The sequence below is a fragment of the Pelodiscus sinensis genome, chromosome 2 (genome assembly GCF_049634645.1).
Source record: "Pelodiscus sinensis isolate JC-2024 chromosome 2, ASM4963464v1, whole genome shotgun sequence".
NCBI classification, from domain to species: Eukaryota; Metazoa; Chordata; order Testudines; family Trionychidae; genus Pelodiscus; species Pelodiscus sinensis.
The window spans coordinates 139,512,252-139,532,690 of record NC_134712.1 but is presented as its reverse complement, the minus strand read 5'-3'; the positions used below and the strand labels follow the sequence as shown (position 1 = coordinate 139,532,690).

General features: G+C 40.9%; 1 long non-coding RNA gene across 1 annotated transcript in view; it reads left to right on the top strand.

Moving 5' to 3' along the window:
* The window catches only part of LOC142827229 (uncharacterized), a 31,982-nt gene extending 25,871 nt beyond the window's left edge, over window positions 1-6,111 (top strand). The window contains exon 2 of the long non-coding RNA XR_012901814.1: window positions 5,735-6,111. This is a non-coding gene — a long non-coding RNA (uncharacterized LOC142827229). The remainder of the gene's footprint in view (window positions 1-5,734) is intronic.
* The last annotated feature ends 14,328 nt before the right edge of the window (window positions 6,112-20,439 follow it).

The window sequence follows — 20,439 nt, the reverse complement described above, 5'->3', positions numbered from 1 at the left end:
GCAAACAATGGTCCATCAATAGTGTTGAGGTCTTGATGATACGGTTATGTTGCTTCGCTGGAAGGTTGCATCCACTTGAATTTCTATTGTGAGTTTTGTTCCTCTTAGATATATTGTTACTTACTTGCTTCTTGAAGGTGGAATGAGATTAAACACACACTGAACACAAGTACATAAACGTGAGCAAAGAAAGTCTCTCATTTCAAAGGAATTAATAATCTATTATTTTTAATAGTCTCACTGAAAATAGGAGAGAGGCCTCTTCTAGGAACTAGACAAGACTCAAATGTAGTCTATCATTGGCTCAACACCGTCAGTGCATGGTCGTGATGGTGTCTTCAGCTCATGAATCTACAATCTGTTAATACGGAGCAAGGCTTTAATTCTCCTTCAGTTTAATAGCTTTGTTGTTTTTGTGGCAGAATATTCTCAGAACGTTGTTTAAGTTTTTTATGTTATTCCGCTCATTTTCTGAAACATTATCACCCAGATTTCAATAGGAATTGCAATTTTGCTTCAAATGAGTCCAGAAACTCCTATTTCCTCTCTTTAAGACTTTCAGTTCTTAAAAATAGTTATTTGTACTTAAATGATGCACAGTGTTTTTAAACTTAATATGTCATTTAAGCAATTTTTTAATTTTCTTAATCTTTGAAGTTTTTCTTTTGTCGTGATCTTGGTAAGGAGTACCTTAAGCATTGCTAGAACACCAATTAATATAAATATTTGTACACTCAAATGGCTTCTAATATTAGTAATTAGTGACAGAAAGGTCACTTATTTTTTTTGCACATAAAACACCTTACTATTCACATAATGATATCAGTACATTATATTAAATGCCTGCTATTAGACACAAAACATCTGCAAATTTTCATATCGAAAGGAAATATTTGATTGACCAAGGTTTTCACCATTAAGTGAAAACATGAGTCTAGAAGTAACCAATAATTTTGTACAAAAAAAATTGCCAACCAGATATAAACTCAGGTTTAAAGAACGAAGGCTTTCCTGCATGACAGAGTATAAAAGAAATCAATTGCAATAAACTTATGTAGAATTCTTTGTAGGGGTTTAAAAATAAAAGTTTTCCTTTTTGTAAAAGAAGAGGAGTTAAGAGGCTTGTTTAATTATGACTTAATTTATAGCCATATAAACTATGGAGGATTCATGAAAGGATATGGACGAGAACTGCACAAAACAGAACGGTGTGGAAAACGGTGCATTGGTGACATGACTAGCCGCACTGATGAAATCACAGATTTTACAAGTATTCCAAGTAATTTATAGCCAACATATCTCAACACGTCTCATTCTTCTTTGGAAATATCCCAAATAGAGAATATTTTACACACTTTTGTAAAACTAAATCTCCCTCTAGCCATGAATATCTCAAGAAGTGTTTTTTTCCTTGAGAAAAAGATCTAGACTAGACTCAAATGTAGTCTATCACTGGCTCAACACCGTCAGTGCATGGTCGTGATGGTGTCTTCAGCTCATGAATCTACAATCTGGCTGGGGACCTATACAAACAGGATGTGTGCTTTTTTTAGGGAAGACACTCTTGTAGGTAGTTTGTCTTTTAATGAAATGGTTCCTATATTTATAATCTACCATTTCTAATATATTTACAACTAGAAGACTTCCCTGTAACTGTCCGAGGCCAGGGCCAGCCTGGGGCAGTGCAGGGCTGCCTGGCCTGCTCGCTGGCTTCTCCCCAGGACAGGCCTGAGATGGCAGGGGTTGCACAGGCTGCCTGCCAGCTTTTCCAGGGGCCAACCCATGGCAGGGTGGGTCTTGCAAGTCACCCACCAGCTTCTCCTTGGAACTGACCCAGGGCAGCAAGGGTTGCGTAGCTCGTTTGGTGGCTATTCCCCAGGGTCAGCCCAGAGTGACAGGAGTCGTGTGGCAGTGATCAGCTGCTCCTTGGGACTAGGTCTACACTACAGAGTTTTTGTGCAAAAATGGCCGTGTTTCCACAAAAACTTGTGGAGCGTTCACACCTCAAATGTGTTTTTTCACAAGTAAAATGAAAGAACAGAGGGGGGGTTTCCGGTGTAGGTATTCCTGTTTCTCTGAGGAATAATTCCTTTTTGCGCAAGAGGATGGGGAACAGGGGGGTTTTGTGCAAAAAGAGGCAATTGAAAAAAAGCACAGGTGCCCTGGTGGCCATTCTGTATATAGCAATCAGAGTTTCCTTTCGAGAGAGCATCCATACTGTCTAGACTCGCTCTTGCGCAAAAGCACATCTTTTTTTGATGCACTTTTGCAGTGTGGATGAGCTCTTGCGCAAGAAGTTTTTGTGGAAGATCTTTTCTGCAAAAAGCTTTTGGCGCAAGAAGCCTGCAGTGTAGACATACCCTGGGGCAGGCCGGAGTGGTGGGGATTGTGCTGCTTGCCAGCAACTTCTTCCCAAGGTTGGTGTGCTTGCTACCCCCTGTGGTCACTTGTGAGTATACTTGTCCCTGTTCTCACACCTCTCCCTTCAGGGCCGGCCCACAACATTTTGGCACCTGAGGCAGGTAGCTCAAATGACATCCCCATGCCCCCTCGCTTGGGCCAAAACTTTGAAAGGTCTTAATTCTGCCTTATTCCTGTTCTACTCCTCTCATGGTACTGCTCTACTACCTACATATGCACCAGCAACAGACACAATTTTCTACACTCTGGGTCCTAGTAGCGTTCCCCCCACCCCACCCCAGTCTGGCACCTGAGGTGGCCTCCTCAGTTTGCCTCATGGTAAGGCCAGCCCTGTCTCCCATTCTGTTTTATGTGAAACAATCACATTCTATGCACATCCCATTGTCCTGGCACAACCCAAGCCTGACCTTGCTTTCAGTTATGATAAGAGGAAGTTGCATAGCAAATTTGGTGGTCCTAGCTTTTACCATTTAGGAGGAGTTCTTGAATAAATGGACTCAGACAGATGGACAGACACAGTCAGACAGATGCACAAACGCTAAAATATATAGCAGATTAGACTCTTATCAAATATTCTATACAAAGCACAGATGACAATAATACATCTTTATATACATAAAGAGAGACTGCAAAATAAAATATTAAAGTAAATTATATTATGGGGTATATCAGTGGTCTCCAACCTTTTTACACCCATGATCACTTTTTAAGTCTCAGAACAGGCAAAGATCTACTGCCCCGCCCCTTCCTTGAAGCCCCGCCCTCTCTATTCTCCTGTCCATCACTTGCTATCCCCAGTCCTTATGCAATATATAAAATTAAAATCACATGTTTATAGTTATGAAATAAATGGTCTGTTTTTAATTCATGCTATTTAATGTCAAATGAAGCATTTACAATTATACATTTTGTTCTCTGCTATTTTGTAAATCTAAAATCAAGTATTGATAATTATATATTTTTTCTTCCAATAACAAAGTCTCAGTGTGACACCTGTGACTGAACAGTATCTGCCAGTGTCTTGAAGTCTGAGTTGTAGTCTGAGACTGCTAGTCGTACAAGGCATCTGTGATCCTGCGCTCAGCCTGGGAAGCTTGCTCCAGCACAGCTGGAGCTAGACACAGCCTCCCTGGGCTGAGCGCAGGGCAGCCGGGCTGGAGGGAAGAGAAGTGGCTGTCCGGCCAGCTGGCCATCAGGCTCAGCCAGAGGGCACCAAGCTCCTCGTGGGCAGGAGCAGAGGAGAAGCTGCCAATCAGCTGGAGCGTGGGGCAGACTCTTTCAGCTGAAAGCCACAGTCAGTTTGCTGGGGTGTTTCAGCCCTCCTGACCTCCCAGCTCCCACCATTCCTCGCAGCTACTCACCTGTGTTGTTGCTCGGTGAGTAGCTGCTCCTCAAATGAAGAAATCTAATGTAAATGTCCTGCGCAGGTGCGCAGTTCAGAGAGGGCTCAAGAGCTACTCTTAGAGTCCCTGAGATCTACTGGTAGATCGCGATCTACTGGTTGGTGACCACGGGGGTATATTCTATAAATTTACTTGGAGGCAATATAGCTTTAGGGCTAAGGAGGTGTCATCCTGTTTGACAATTTTAGCACCTGTCACTAGTTGACAAAACATTCCCTAGAATTCTTTGAATTATCTCAAAATGTTTATTTAATTAAATGAACACTCAGAAACACAAGCATGATAGTTATTTTCAATCAACCATCATGTATATGGAAGTAATTGCAAGTAATTCCTAAAATTAAATAAATGAAGGCATACTTTTAATAACCTAAAATAGTAATAAATTAATGTTATTAATGCCCATTTTTACATTATTGAGGTCTGTCCCCTTACAATATGCAGAATAATTAAGAGTGCTACTCAGAAGTTTAGAATTTATGTAAGAATTTAAGGAAGTGGTTATCTATACAATTAAAGGAATTTATGGAAGAGGCAAGAATTAATAGTTGTGCTTTTAGGCCATAAAGAATGAGAGAAGCATCTGTCTCTAAAGCAGAGCAGCTTAGGATGGGCTTTTGAATGCATATGTTATATCTTTCAAAAACTATTTACATAGGCAACTTTCAAGAACCATATGTAAGAGGCAATGTGATAAGTGTACTGTAGTATGACTGAATAATATTAATTTGGGAAACTTCACTTTTCATTTCCCTGGTGTTTTCAACATTTGCTTCTCTTATGCTTGAGCTGAAAAGGTCTGTCGAGTGTTAAAGTGCATTATGCTTCCTGTCGCTTCTGTTTAAATTTAGAGCTGAAACACTGATCTCTAAAAATCAAATGTTTGAACCAATGACGTCATAGACTAACAGGATTAAGGTAGATTTAGTTATAAACTGAAGGGTGATCTGTATTCTGTGGCATTATTTTTGAATCAGGGATTACAAGCACTACTTATTCAGAACCATATTATGGCCATATCCAGCTCAGCAATTCAGATTGCAGTTCTGTTATGCAAACACAAGCATTTCATATGAATCACAGATGTTGTTGGAGAACATGGATCAGCTTTATGTATATAGATTAATCTTCCTTAGCCTAAAAAATTATACAAAGTAATAATAGTGCAGCAAAGGACACCATATCTGTTCAGGAAGAGCTGCAAAAAGTGAATGCTGAATGTTAAAGAACATTTCACTTTTCTGCACTATACTTAAAATTCTCACAATCGAACAACTTAGTATAGCTTTGGTCTATACTAGGGAGTTATTCTGAAATAACTCCCTCCCCCCCCTTATTTTGAAATAATAAGTGGAGCGTCCATACTATCTAGCCCATTATTTCCAAGTAAAGGGCCGGTTATTTTGAAATCTGTACTCCTGCTTTCCTTGCGGAAGAAACTTGTTTCAAAATAGTTATTTGGGGAGTTATTATTTCAAATTTAGTTATTTCAAAATAATTTCCTAGTGTAGCCATGCCCTTAGATAGCTCAGTATTAGGGTTGGGTCTTACTCCCATCCCTAATTAAGAAAAACTAATAATCTGTGTATAGCTAGATTAGCCCCCTGCCATGACTATAGTTGCTTGTCTTGAGCTAAAATGGGTATAGATTTGAAAACATTAAAAAATGCTGTAGGGTAAACTGAGGCAGCCCTAAATGTGCTAGTAGGCCTCTAAACAGCATAACTCCATTCTAGGATTAAGGCCTGGGAACACCACAGTCAGGATAAGAACTGCAGACAGTAAAAGACCCTGGGCACCATAGCAACCACGTTCTAAACACTCGGACAGGGTCTCAGTTGGTAACGTAACACATTTTGCTTAAGATAACATTCATAAAATTTGCTTAAACTGTCTTGCTTCACTCCTAGATAATAAGCCTGAGAACCAAGCGCTGCACCAACTCAAGGCCATACCCGCCTGCTATAGCAACATCATCATCTATGCAGACTAAAATGTTATTACTGTTTTGCTGACATGTTTTGGCATTTGAACAATAACCACCTGTATATTAATTAACGAGCTGTTACTTTGCAATGGGCGGAGATATTATGTAATCTTTAGTAGTTCTATTGGCTTATGTGCTCATTTCGTCTTGCTGCTAGACCTATCAAATCATTTTTCCTCCGTCCACCTGCTGACTATATAACCTATTGTATAGTGTTAATTAACCAGTGTTCACCAGGGTAACCCCTGCGTGTCACTCCATCAGCTGGTGTAATAAATCCTCCGCTTGTTTTCACCTGCATCCAGAGTATCCTGGCTTATTTCCAACAAATGCCAATACTGGGGATGTGGCAAATAGATTCTTTAGTTGCTTCTGTGCTAAGTCATCCCTGGCTGGGATGATTCAGTGGGCATTGGTCCTGTTTTGAGCATGGGGTTGGACTAGGTGACCTCCTTAGGTCTCTTTCAACTGTAATCTTCTATGATTCATCTCATATCCACTCAGTCTATTATAAGCTGTTCATAAAGAGTTGGTTAGGCATAAAGAATACAAGTTACATATAAATTTACTCGAAAAGGAGGTTGTTCTCATGAGCCACAACTGTTCTGATGCATTTTAAATGGTGGCACTTATACTACTACTTTGGAATTTTTGGGATCTATCCTCTACCCTGTATCTCCACTCCCTTGCATACTATTTTGTACATATTTGTATATAATTAAACAAAATTCCAGATTCGTAGAAGAGAAAATGTACGCGGTGTTGGGCCCATCTACACTGCTTTGATTTTATACTCAATTATTGCAGGGATGGCCACCAAATATGAATCTAGACAGCTAAGTCAGATGTGATTGATAAAAAAGCCCAACTGTGTTAGATTTAACATTTTCCCTCTCTTAATTTTACTTCAGGAACCTTCATTGACATTATGAGACGTTCTGACTTCTCAAACTAAAATATAAATTGCCATTTCCCCCAGGTGTTGAGGAATCTAATTTTTCCAATGGAAGATCTGTGGGGTTCTTATAATATCAAGTGGGAGATAGCAAAAGTGGTATCTTCTGAATGAATACAAGTTGACTACATACCATTGTCAAGATGAAGTCAAATTAGACTGAATCAATATGCAGCTTCTGAAAATGTGATATGCATAGTTAAGCCCTTAAACATACCCTGCCTTGTTCCAATTCTCTGCTGCCTGTTATCTGGGGAGACTGGGACCTTTAGACTCATTTGCACTGGCATTTTCAACATTTATTGTATAGGCAGAGGAGCTAACCTATCTTCTTTAGGAGGAACAAGGATGTCAGAATGGCCTAACCAATACTCTAGCATCTTCTGAAGTCCTAACATGGTTCCTATGATGCTCAGACACATGTTGCTTTTCTGGTTTGATGTGTAAAAGGGAAGTCAAATCCCCTGGAGCCATTGATTCCCCTATGAGGGGCACGTACAATATACATACATTGCTAATGCTCAGATATATTTGCTATTTGTATAGGAGTAAGACATGACAAAGGTCAAGGCCTGTCACAAGTAATAACTTATAATAAGGAGACGAGGGGAGGTGAAACCAGTTTTCTGTTAAGTAGAGATATGGATAGATTCCACATCCTTTAAACTTGTGACCGGCTCAAGCAGGAAAGGAAAAAGGGAAGTATGGCTCGCCCATTGTTCAGCAAAAGTGAATGAATGTAACACAGTTGTAACCGCAAAGTCAGCAAGTAGGCACTGTATTTAACCTCATTTGGAAAATTAACCTGACCTATAGGAATGCTAAACGTCAAAAATGAAGTAACCTATCATGTTAAGGCACCTAAACCAGGAAGGATGTTAACCCTATAAGAACCCCTGCCTATGAGATGTTGGTCGTCAGCTCTGCTTTGAACATTGAGTTCCTTAGCCGTACCTTGGTTGCAACCGATAAACTTGAGTTGGACCCAGCCTGAAAGTGTGACTCTCTTCTTGGGGTAAATCAGACTAGCCTCCAAGGGGACAAAACTAGCAATTTATGCAACAAATTGGCACCCCGGATGGGACCTCCCTTGGACTACTCCAGAGTCGGACGACAAGATTCGCCGTAGGTGACCGTGAAGTGCGCACCGGACTGTTTGAGTCCGTCACGGCACCGAAAGCGTGAGTCGGGATATCCGGAAAGTTAAAGGAGTCTCTATTGAATGAGTCACACGAGGCTGTCAGGTCCGAAGAAAAGAGGAAGGCGCTGGGGTATAGACGGAGTGAGTATACCTATTCCTGTGTTCTAGCAGATATTGATCTGTAAGTTTGCACTCAGCATATAAGTCTGAGTATTTGTTTGTCCCCCGGGGGCGTTGCGTTCAGCACATAGGTCTGAACATTGGAAAGAACACAATATTGTGGAATTGGGTCGCTCCCAAATGGTAGAAACCTCTGTAAGCCCCAGAAGGAACACCATGAACCCGTGGGTTGCGTGGGGAAGTTATGAGGAGTTAGGAAAACTCCAGTGGATTGCTTTTGTTTTTAGTAGGAGTACTCTTGTTCTTTGTTTTAATGATTTGTTGGAAACCTAAATTGTGAAACCACAGGTTTGTGTGTAAGCATGACTGTCGCTGACCAGTTCTGGGACTTAAGCTGACTCCAGCCGCCCCAAGAATCCTGCAAGGGGAAACCCGATGACCAGGATTTCTTGATTGCAAGGGGGGTCAGCCGAACCTCGTGACCCAGCGAGTCTCTAAGCCCCCTGTTTGTCTATATTTGTTACTGTTTGATAGGCCTGTCTTAAGTGTCACGGTTCCACAAGGGCACACCGGTGTCTCTAGTGAGACAGCCAAGCGCTGGACCCTCTGGGTTCGGACGCTAAAAGCTGGTGTGGTGTCATTCCATCGACACACGGAGCCGCGATAAAAGCTTGTTGACTGTGTGTGTGTGTGTGTGTGTGTGTGCGCGCAATATATATAAATAGATAGATATGGGTTCGGGAAGCTCCCGGATAGAAAACTCCGCAACCCCATTGGGATGCATGTTACAGAATTTTAGTAATTTTAAAAGTGACTATAGAGTAAAAATGGCAAAAGATGAGTTAATTAAATTTTGTCAACTTGAGTGGCCTACTTTTGGTGTCGGATGGCCAGATACGGGCTCCTTTGATGTAAACCTGGTATCCCTAACACATAGCGTTGTGACACGGGACGGACAGTGGGATCACTTCCCATATATTGATTGTTGGTTATTCCACGTCCAGGATCGACCAAAATGGATATTAAAATGTAGTATGGGTGTGTGTAAGGTCATGGCTGCAAAGGCAAAGACCTTGGGAGGTAAAAGCCCTGGAATACTGGCTCCCTCTAGTGATGAGGAATTTGAGCCCTATGGAAAGAAGAGGAAACCCCCTTCTTCTTCAGGAGGGTCTAGCCCTATTAGGGAGAATGAGAATTGTTCCTCTCCTGCCACTTCAGGAGGAAACAGTAACTCTGAAATCATAAGTGAACTTACATCTGAAAAGTTACCCCCCCCTTATCAGACTCCTGCTGGTCCTGGATTCACTTCAGCCCCCCCTGCAGAGGCTGAAGTGAGGGGGGCTGAGCCAACAGGGTGGACTACTCCATTCGGGCAAAAAAAAAAAAATTACTTCTTGCGAAAAGGCCCATCAGATCCGGGATCATCATACCATCAGTACCCCCTTAGAGAAGTAATAGAGGAGGGGAGATAAGAGAGCGCAGAAGCAGATGGCAGTGCTGGCTGCAGCACTCTCCAGCAATCAGAGGCCGGACCATAAGGGGCCCCCTCAGAAAGGAAAGGGACGGGTAGCAGTTGATGAATGTGTGCACAAACGGGAAAAAGGACATTGGAAGAGAGACTGCCCAAAAATTGAAGGCAAAGGGGAAGAGAAGACAACCGGAGAACCGCCAGATGCGGGCAGAATCCTCCGGAGAAGAATCTAGTTGAAGGGGACCAGGATCTAAGGCCACCACCCTACGAGCTAAAGTTCGAAAGGATCCCATGGTGAAAATAAGGGTGGGTGGCAGGGACTATGAGGCTCTGGTGGATACTGGAGCCACGTTCTCTATGATCCCCATAAAACCCCCTTCAGCTAAAGAAAGTGGAAAGCATGTGACGATAGAAGGAATTGAGAGAAGAAGCAGGCTACCCGTATGTAGACCCCTCCTCACGAAGATTAGAAAAAAATTATGCTAGAGCATGCCTTTGTTGTTTCATCTGCATGCCCAGTTGCCCTGCTAGGGCGAGATATGCTAATTAAGCTTCAAGCTAAAATTTTCTTCCGTAGTGATCAGAATGTAGTGCAGCTGCCGGTGAAACAGGGCTCAAATTACCAGATGGCCCTCTGTGCAGCTGAGATGCTGTTAGAGACAAAAGGGACTGAAGTCATAGAAGGAGTCAATCCATGTGTATGGGCAGATGAGACCCCTGCCCGAGCAAAGTTTGTGACTCCAGTAAGAATTCCTCTCATTGAAGGAGAAGGCTCTGTGGGTGTAAAGCCATATCCCCTGAGAGAGAAAAAAGAGCCACCTGGATAGGCTTAAAGCCATTAATCGAACAATTCAAAAGATATGGCTAGGTAGTAGAAAGTTCCTCTCCCTTCAACACCCCTATTTTAGGGATGCCAAAACTGGATAGCGTCTCTTATAGACTCGTGCAAGACTTACGGGCAATAAATAAGGAAGTTCTTGTAGACCATCCTATGGTCCCCAACCCACACACTATCTTAACACAAATTCCAGCAGACACAACAGTGTTTACGGTATTAGACTTGAAAGATGCTTTCTTTTCTATACCTTTACACAAAGATAGTTGGAAATTATTTGCTTTTGAATGGGAAGACCCGGACACCCATCACAAAACCCAGCTGTTGTGGACTGTGTTGCCCCAGGGTTTTGTGTCATCCCCCCATATTTTTGGGACGACATTGCAAAAAGACTTAGAAGACTGGAGGGGGCAGCACCCTGAGGTAGCTCTCCTCCAGTATATTGATGATTTGTTGATTACCTGTCCTGATATGCAAAAGGGAAAAAGGGCAACGGAGCCCCTGTTGAATGCCCTAGGGAAGAAGGGATATAAAGTTTCACAAGAGAAGGCCCAAATATGCACCTTCCTAAGCTATGAGATTGAAAAGGGAATGCGGGCTTTGAGCAAGGATCGAATCCAAGCAACTTCAGGAAATTCTCGAGCCCTTCTTAGCAAATAGATAACGACAGCCTCTACAGCTAGAAACGCAGGCAACCCAAAGATGTTTCACAACATATGAGTGGGGGCCACATCCAGAGGAAAAAACATAACAAACAGTTAAAACCTTTCCCTCACACGCCGTTATAATTGGCTTGAGGGCGTGGGGGAAGGTAACTTAAAAGCCACCCAAATGTCAACCAGTAGAAATTGAATGTGAAGATGTAATCACTAAAAACTAAATCTGCCCTAACAAGGAGACACATTCTGCAACATAAATCTCCTTACAGAACATGAGCAAGTGATTCACCCCAGAGCCAGCAGCATAACTCAACTGCTGCAGCCTGGATGTTATGAAAATCATATACTGAAAAGAATTAGGAAGTGTGGGGGCTAATTAGAAAGCCCACTCTCCTTACCAAATTAATGCTAGACAAATCTGTGTAATTAAGAAAAGTCATTTAGCAGGAACAAGACCGATCATAAGAGGAAAAAAAAAAGAGTCCGGTCTGCAATACGAGAGGGAAACTGAACCATGCCACTGTTGGGGAGGGCTAGCAACTCTAAGGTAATTCAAGGGAGTGGAAGGTCACGAGTACCGATGAAGCGCTCTTGTTCTCAGAAAATTGCAGCTCACTCGCACATGAAAATGGTAAGGAACTAGCTGTAACCCGTTCCCCTAACAGATCTTAGGCAGTATTTTAAGTTATAATAGGCCACCCCGATGGGGGGGGGGAGAAATGTTTTCTTGTCTTTCAGATAATCAGAAAGTGCTGGTGCCAGTTGAAGAAAAACAACAACAACAAAAAAGAACCCATAATGAGTTTGTGTTCTGTCCAAGTTTGTCTTGTGTGTCTTAATTGTAATACGTATTGCAAATGTTGTGAATAGGAAATTGTTTAGGCTAGGAGCATGTTAACAATGTCTCCACAGGTGAACAAAAAGAACTGGAAGGAAGCAAGGAGTACATCACGTGAACAGAAGGATGGGAGACAGGACTAGCTCCTTCCCACCAGACTAGTTTTGTTTTAATGGCCATTGCTAACTTGCCCTCATTTGGATATCATCAACCAGGACTTTAAGGACAAAATAGAGCCTCCCAATTGTGCATCATGCCCTGAACAGGCCCCTGTTCCAGAACCAGGACAACTGTCACTGATCCTTACCTTGATGATGTTCCACACTGGTACAGACCAGCTGTGTGCTAAACTGGTTAATCAAATTGGCAAATGCCTGATTAGGCAATGACAAGGTTTAGCAGATACCATCGCAGATTGGTTTGAGCCTGGTAACCCTATCAGCAACACTTATGTCATAGCCCAGAAATTGTATGAGAATCCAGACTTGTAAATGCAGTAATATCCAGTGCCCGTAAAGGCCTACACACCAGCCAAGCTAATCAATTGATCCTAAATAGTTTGAAGGATCTGTCCAGCTCTGTAGACCTAACCTGATGTTTGGACCAAAAGCTAATTGGATTGGAAGTAAAATAAAGAAATTAGAAGGCCAGTATTGAAGAATAAGGTAAGCTTTAGCCACTACCACTTAGTTCTTAAGGTGGTGAGTCCCCAATCTCCCCTGTGCCTACCCATGGGAGTAGGGAAAGAGAGAATCCATGAGGACCCAAAGGCCCACCTGGACAGGGCATAGTACAACCATTTGTTTTTGGTCCCTCTGAGGATTCCTCACTCAGATCAGATCAGAATGGTAACCTCCCTGCTTGTACCAAATCAAGGGCATATAGATAGAATAGAAGGCATTGCTTATTCTGAAGGTGTGGGAGCCTCCCTATACCCAGAGATTGTTGCACCCACTTTGATAAGGAAATTTTATGTACCTGCCCATTTAACATCATGACGAATCTGCCTAGGCTTGATTTGGTTGTCATAGAAAAACAAATGAACATTGAGCTGGTCCAAATGAACGGTACCTACTGGTGTTTGACTACCCAGACAGATCACTCCATCCTGCCCCTCTGTATATCCTCTGTGTGCATAACGGACCCTCATCAAGCGGCCTAACCGTCAATAGAATGTGGATATATCGCACTTTGGTAGTGGAGATAACCTCACATGAGATGCTGAGTGGCACGGCGGAAGTAAGCACCAAGAGGAGGGTTTACTGGCCCTGCAGGCAAAGATCAAGAAGTTGGTGGCCAATGCCCAAAGATATATCGGGGCTGGCCGTCTGAGGTACACACAGATAGGGAAACACCGTGGATAATGCCAAACACCTATCTCTGCAGCACTCAACCAGGCAGTAGAGGTCAAACCTATAATCATGGGCAGTGCCAGTAAGGCGACGAAATATCTTGGGGATGGATTTGAATAGTGTTTGCCAAATTATGTAGAGAGTTTTGATTTTAACATTTATAATAATGATAGTGCTGTACCAGCACTTCCAGAGTAAATTAAAATCCCTTAAATTGTTGTATTTAACCTAGTAGATTAAGAAGAACCCCAAAGTCAAGAGAAAAGAACTATAGGAGTAAACTGAGGCAGTCCATGGTATCTTGCTAAGGACTGACAAACTCAAATCATTAAGTAAGCCTGAGAAGCGTATGCTACAGCAGTAACTGCGACCCTGGTTCCCCTGGCAACCACATGCCAAAAAGGCCTCACTTTGATAAGGCCGGTATCAAGCAACCGCGTGGGATTGTTTTTACGGTTTGCTTTATTCCTAGGAAATAACCTTGGTTCCAAAAGAGCTAGCTGGCTTTTGGCTCAGAGAATAAAGACTCTTATGTCCATCAGCGCTGTGAAGTGCCAAGAACTGACTGTTGGCCAATGCTTCCCATTGCAAAATGATCCTACCCCGACTGCTGATAAGCCTCTCTCTTCTGGTCCTGCTTTCCCACCTGTTGGACACCAGAAGAATCGAAATATTACAGGGTGATGTGCTAGTAACCTCTCCCCTGCATGATGCTGAACCACGACTGTTTCAAAGAAAAAGAGGAAAACTCTTGTTGTGCTATGTTGGTACACATTCCTGTTTAGTTTTGTTTTGTTGTGATTATATTATGCTTAATGCCCTGTTTTATACCTTGTATAATTGCCTCTATACGTCGCACTGTATTGACTACTGTCAACCATGAAATGCTTGTACATTACCAAAGATTAGCCAAAGAAGAAACTGATGAGGTATAAGAAAGAGAAAGCCTCTTGAGGGGGGAATTGATGTGTAAAAGGGAAGTCAAATCCCCCGGAGCCATTGATTCCCCTATGAGGGGCACGTACAATATACATACATTGCTAATGCTTAGATATATTTGCTATTTGTATAGGAGTAAGACATGACAAAGGTCAAGGCCTGTCACAAGTACTAACTTATAATAAGGAGACGAGGGGAGGTGAAACCAGTTTTCTGTTAAGTAGAGATATGGATAGATTCCACATCCTTTAAACTTGTGACCGGCTCAAGCAGGAAAGGAAAAAGGGAAGTATGGCTCGCCCATTGTTCAGCAAAAGTGAATGAATGTAACACAGTTATAACCGCAAAGTCAGCAAGTAGGCACTGTATTTAACCTCATTTGGAAAATTAACCTGACCTATAGGAATGCTAAACGTCAAAAATGAAGTAACCTATCATGTTAAGGCACCTAAACCAGGAAGGATGTTAACCCTATAAGAACCCCTGCCTATGAGATGTTGGTCGTCGGCTCTGCTTTGAACATTGAGTTCCTTAGCCGTACCTTGGTTGCAACCAATAAACTTGAGTTGGACCCAGCCTGAAAGTGTGACTCTCTTCTTGGGGTAAATCAGACTAGCCTCCAAGGGGACGAAACTAGCAATTTATGCAACAGGTTGTGCCTAGCAAGATAAAGCTGGCACCTCTTCGTTCAGTATGCATCAATCCCAACCCAGCTGTGCATGTGATACAGGATGCAATGACTAAGCAAAAATTAGAAATGGAAACAATGCATTTCAAAATGGTTTTACATTAGGGAAATGGTCAAAACAATCCTCCTAAAATGATTTATAGATCAGAAGTTTGGTTGATAAAAGTAATATGTATCAACATAATTCTCCGCAAATTCTATACTGCACAACTTCAGGCCACATAACAGAATCCGAAAATTAATCAAAAAATGTTACCAATAATTAGGAATAATTTAAGGATATGTTATTAGATGGCCAAAAAGCCACAATCCCCCAACTGAGGATGAAAGCCATTCTTGGTCTAAAAACAATGATCTGGTTTAGAGTGGAAGTGAAGTCAGATTATATATGTGACAGCTGAGTGTAATGAATATAGATTAGAAATTAGGAACAGTAGCCAACTGATAAATCAACCAAGGGACGCAAGGTGAAATGTATGGCTAGCAGAGTTAAAGATCATAAGAAGGAGTTTTTCTAAACTAAATTAGGAACAAAAGTGGATTCTTTTGACAATTCTCAAAGCAAATTTTATTCACACAGTAAAGGTCTGGGGCTAAAGGTACCACTATGCTCTTTTCTCACCTCTGTATGCTGAGATGCAGATTTGCCTTGTCTTCCTGTTGCTATCTCAAGGATATGCGTTTCTATTGATATGTAAATTGAATTAAACATAGATTCCTTTGTTTAAAAAAGACCTGCTTAATGACTTCTGTGTAAGCAAGGCTATGTAGGTTTGAACACGTGCTACCAACATCACAGGGGAAATGCATAACTTTTACATATATTTCATCGTATTATTGATCAATGAGTCATTTATTTTCAAATTATACCTCACAAGGGATATTTTGTATCAAGACTTGCACAATGATGTGTAGCATGTTAATATCCTCCCCCTCACAAGTGCTTACAGCCCAGGCCCGAGCCACAGTCTGAATGTCTATACTACAATTAAATAGCCAGGGGTTTAATTAGTGTATATACACCCTTTGTGGCTTCAGATCCTATCTGAAACATAGGCCCAGGATGGCTGCTGATGCTGTTCCCCTTTGGAAAGTAAGTGGATGGAGAGCAGTATGAAAGGGGCCAGAGGTGCTGGAACAATTTTTATAGGGGGTTGCTGAGAGATATTGAACCAAACTATAAACCCTGTATATAATGGAAACCACTTCAAGTCAGGGGGTGTTGCAGCATCCCTCCACCCCTACTTCCAGTACCTACGAAGGGGACAGTACATTGGCTTTCATCCACCCTAACAAATCAAGCCACTGGGTATTAGGATACAGGAGCGAATATTTTGTGAGATTCAGTAAATTGTTTCACTTTCAGAGCAAGGAGAAAACAGGAGGAAGTTTTGATTTTATGCCTTTTCCTTTTGATTAAATCTTGTCCAAGAATTTAATTTAGCCCCGAGGACACCAAAATCTCATATTTATTTATTTATTTACTAGGATGAACATATTACAATAACTTCCCAGTACATAAATAGTCCCATTTAAGTCAACAAGACTACCTGTGTAACTGCTCACCAATTTCAATAAGGGGTTCACAGTTTGTCTTTAGCTAAAAAATATTGTGGAAGGCAAAGACGTACTATGGCTATGTACTGTGTTAAAACATTTGACTCGATTTAAATGTTGCTATTTCTATCAATCTGTTTAAGGTATATTATGAATGCCATTTAGTATACAGCAATTTTTATGTAGAAAGGCTCATTTCCACTTCAAGAGAATCTTTCATGCTCTAGTAAATTTGCAGCTAATCTCTCCAGGGACTCTGAAATAACTGGACATTGGATTAGTTTACAACTCAAAAAATAGACCCAGGAGAGAGGTCTATTAATGGAGAGTCTCTTTGTCCTAGTAGGGAGGAGAGGATGAAAGATGACAAAATACTGGTAGGATCTGATGAGAAACCATCAAATGAAAAAGAATCTCATTCAGTTGCATCATGTAGTGGCAGACAGCTAAAAAGCAACACGTTTTTAATCTAAATAAGATGTGTCAACTAGAGTGCCTTTATTAAATGAGGATATTGATATCATAGGCATCACAGAACCTTGATGGAATGAGGACACAATAATACCAGTGTACAAAATATATAATAAGGACAAAATGGGTCGTGCTGGCAGGGCAGTGGTACTATCTCAAAGAAAGCATAGAAGCAAATGAAGTAAAAATCTTAAAAGAACCAAACTGTATTATACAATCTCTGTAGATAGCAATTTCATACTCACAAAATAATAATATAGTAGTAGGGACCTATTACTGAGCACCTGACCAAGATGTTGATAATAACTGAAATGTTAAGGGAGATTAGAAAGGCTAGAAAAATAAAAAAAACTCAATGGGTGATTTTAATAAACCCCATTTAGACTGGGTACATGTCACCTCAAGATGGGATACACAAATAAAGTTTCTTGACACTTTTACTGAGGATTTCTTGGAGCAGCTAAAGGAGAGGCAATTCTTGATTTAGTCCTAAGTGGAGCACAAGATCTGGTCCAAGAGGTAAATGTAGCTGGACTGCTTAGTAATAGTGACCATAAAATAATTAAATCAAACATCCCTATAGTGGGGACATCACCACAGCAGTGCACTGTAGAATTTAATTTTAGAAAGGGGGATTACTCAGAAATGAAGTTAAACAGAAATTGAAAGGTGCCAAAAGTGAAATCCCTGCAAGTTGCATGGAAACTATTTAATGACATTTTAAGTTGCGCCTCTATGATGGTGTAAACAGTAAGGCCGTGTCTACATTGGCATGATCTTGCACCAAAGCGGCAGCTTTTGTGCAAAAACATGCTGCCTGTCTACACTGGTAGAGAGTTCTTGCGCAAGAACACCAATGTTCTAATGTGTAAAATCAGTGCTTCTTGCGCAAGAACTATGATGCTCCTGCTCAGGAATAAGCCCTCTTGCACAACTGTTCTTGCGCAAGAGGCCAGTGTAGACAGGCAACATGAATAAAATGGCCTTCGGAGCTTTCTTGCACAAGAGAGCGTCTACACTGGCACGGATGCTCTTGCGCAAAAGCACATCTCTTGTGCAAAGGCACATGCCAGTGTAGATGCTCTCTTGCACAAATACTTTAACGCAATGCCAATGTAGATACAGCCTAACATAAGAGAACCAAAAAAGTGCCATTGTGACTAAACAACAAAGTGAAAGAAGCAGTGAGAGGCAAAAAGGCATCTTTTAAAAAACGGAAGTTAAATCCTGATGAAGAAAGGAGCATTTATTCTAGAAAATGAAATGTAAAAATATAGCTAGAAAGACCAAAAAATAATTTGAAGATAAACTATATGTGTTATCGATGTCCCAGAAACTTAATGACTTGGTGATCAATTCAATGTCCTATATATACGTGTTTGTCCTGTAAGCCCATACGGTGGTTGGCCCTAAAAAGGCATGTGACCATACGACCTGGTACTGGAATCCATTTAGTACCTGGTATTTTTTTATAGGAAGGAGGAATGACAAACAAAAGATTCCTGCCCTGGGGGAAAGTCTATTTAAGCAATTGGAGGCAATCAGTCCTTTCTCTTTAGCTGGCTTTGAAAACTGCTGGACACACCCCACGAGGATACAAAACAACTTTGAAGAAGGCTGTAGGCCCAAATCAGAGTAAAAGAACAATTTTGATTTGAAGCTTATATTTGAAATAAAATCAGTTGTTTAGGGTAAGCATGTGCATATAACAAGTTTTTTAGTGGTTTAGAACTAGCTATGCATTTTCTATTCATTTTAATTTAGTAACTTACTTTGAAGAAGTGGGTTGTACCCACAAAAGCTCATGATACCAACTACATGTTTTGTTAATCTTTAAAGTGCTGCTAGACTATTTATTGTTTTTTAAGTTTTTACTTTGATCTGACTGTTTTCATTTGCAACCACTTAAATCCTACTTTTTATACTTAATAAATAAAAAAACCTCTTGTTTATTATCAGGCCCTGGATATATACTTGCTACTCGGGTGAGCAACCACTGTGCATTTCTCTCTTTCACTGATAAAGAGAGCTAATCTATGAGCTTTTCCTGCGTAAAAGTTTACACAGGGTAAGGACAGATTTATTTGGGGGTTTTGACCCAGTTTAGGGGTTAGTTTCATGGGTACTGAGATCTTAGAACTGAGTCCTTCCACAGCTGAAGTGATTCAGAATTTGCATTGCTCTGCAGGGACGTGGTAATCTCAACTTTGTGCCTTGTCTGGGGGAAACCAGAGGATCTGGCCCAGAAGGACAGGGTAGTAGGGAGACCTAGAGAGCAAGAAGACAGGTGTCAGTGGCATGATCAGCACACTGGGGTATAAACCCAAGGAGACTTCTGCAACTGCACCCCATTGCACAGGACTCCGATCAAAACACATCAACTTCCCATAGGGCTATAGCTAGCCTTTCCACAAGCCACTTCCTTCCATGTTTCTTGAAACTGCCATCAAGGTGTCGTCAGGATCTTCAGGCTTCTCAGATGCGTGGTTCACAGTGACTCTGATCCCTCTTGGCATCAGGGTATCAATACCTCCATTTTCTGCAGTCAGGGAGTGCTGCTTCTTCCAGGCTGGAACCAGCAAAGTACATCCTTTTTCCCAGCAGTCAGCCCCAAATGAACTGGCCTGCTTTCTTTTATATATGTATTTGTTAGTCTCTCTAAAGTGCCACAGGACTGTTTGTTGTTTTTAAAGTTCAAGCCTAACACAGACTAGCCATTGGTTCTGACAGCTTCTCTACCAATTCCTTTAAAAATCTAAATCTACATTTACATTACAGAGCTATTTCAGGATACCAGAGGTAAACCAAAAATAGATATTCTGCGTCTGTTGAACGCACCTGTTACTTCAAAATATAAGGGACTTGCTATTCTAACATCCCTGTAAACCTCATTCCACGAAGAGTAAGAGGCTTTTGTAACTGTGATTTATTTTGAAATAAATGCTGTGTAGACAGCGCAAAATTTCGAAATAAGCTATTTCGATATAACAACCAAATAAGATAAGCAATTTGCATAGCTCAAATTACATATCTCATTTCGACCTAAAGTGCAGTGTAGATGCACCCTTGGGTACAAGATATACAGAAATCTTGATATTAAAGTATTCAATTTCAGTAGAGGTTGTTTAACAATCTCAATTAGTATTGGAATAAAAAGTATATCAAACAATTTATAAACAAATATCAAATATTTCTGTTCTACTTTTGAAAATTAATTGTATTATGTATTCATATTTTATAATGCTTTGTCCTCACCACTGACATTTTACTGTCTTCATGTAGTAATGGACCTTTACTACTTCTATGCTTTTTTTGTTTTACATTTTTGCTATTACTATTCATGGACTTTTTAAATTGATACCTTCACCTTCTTTTAGTAATTGTTTACATTTTTCATTTCAAAATCTGCATTCCAAAGAGACAGAATCCAATTTTCTAGAAAATATGACCAAAAAATTACCATAGTGCTTTCACCGAAGACAAGACAATGAAGCAAACAAAGAGTATGTGTCAGGAACTGATTCTTTTCTCACAATTATACAAATACTACCGTTTCAGCAACATGTTCACACATTCCAAAAGAATAATTATTTCATTGCCCC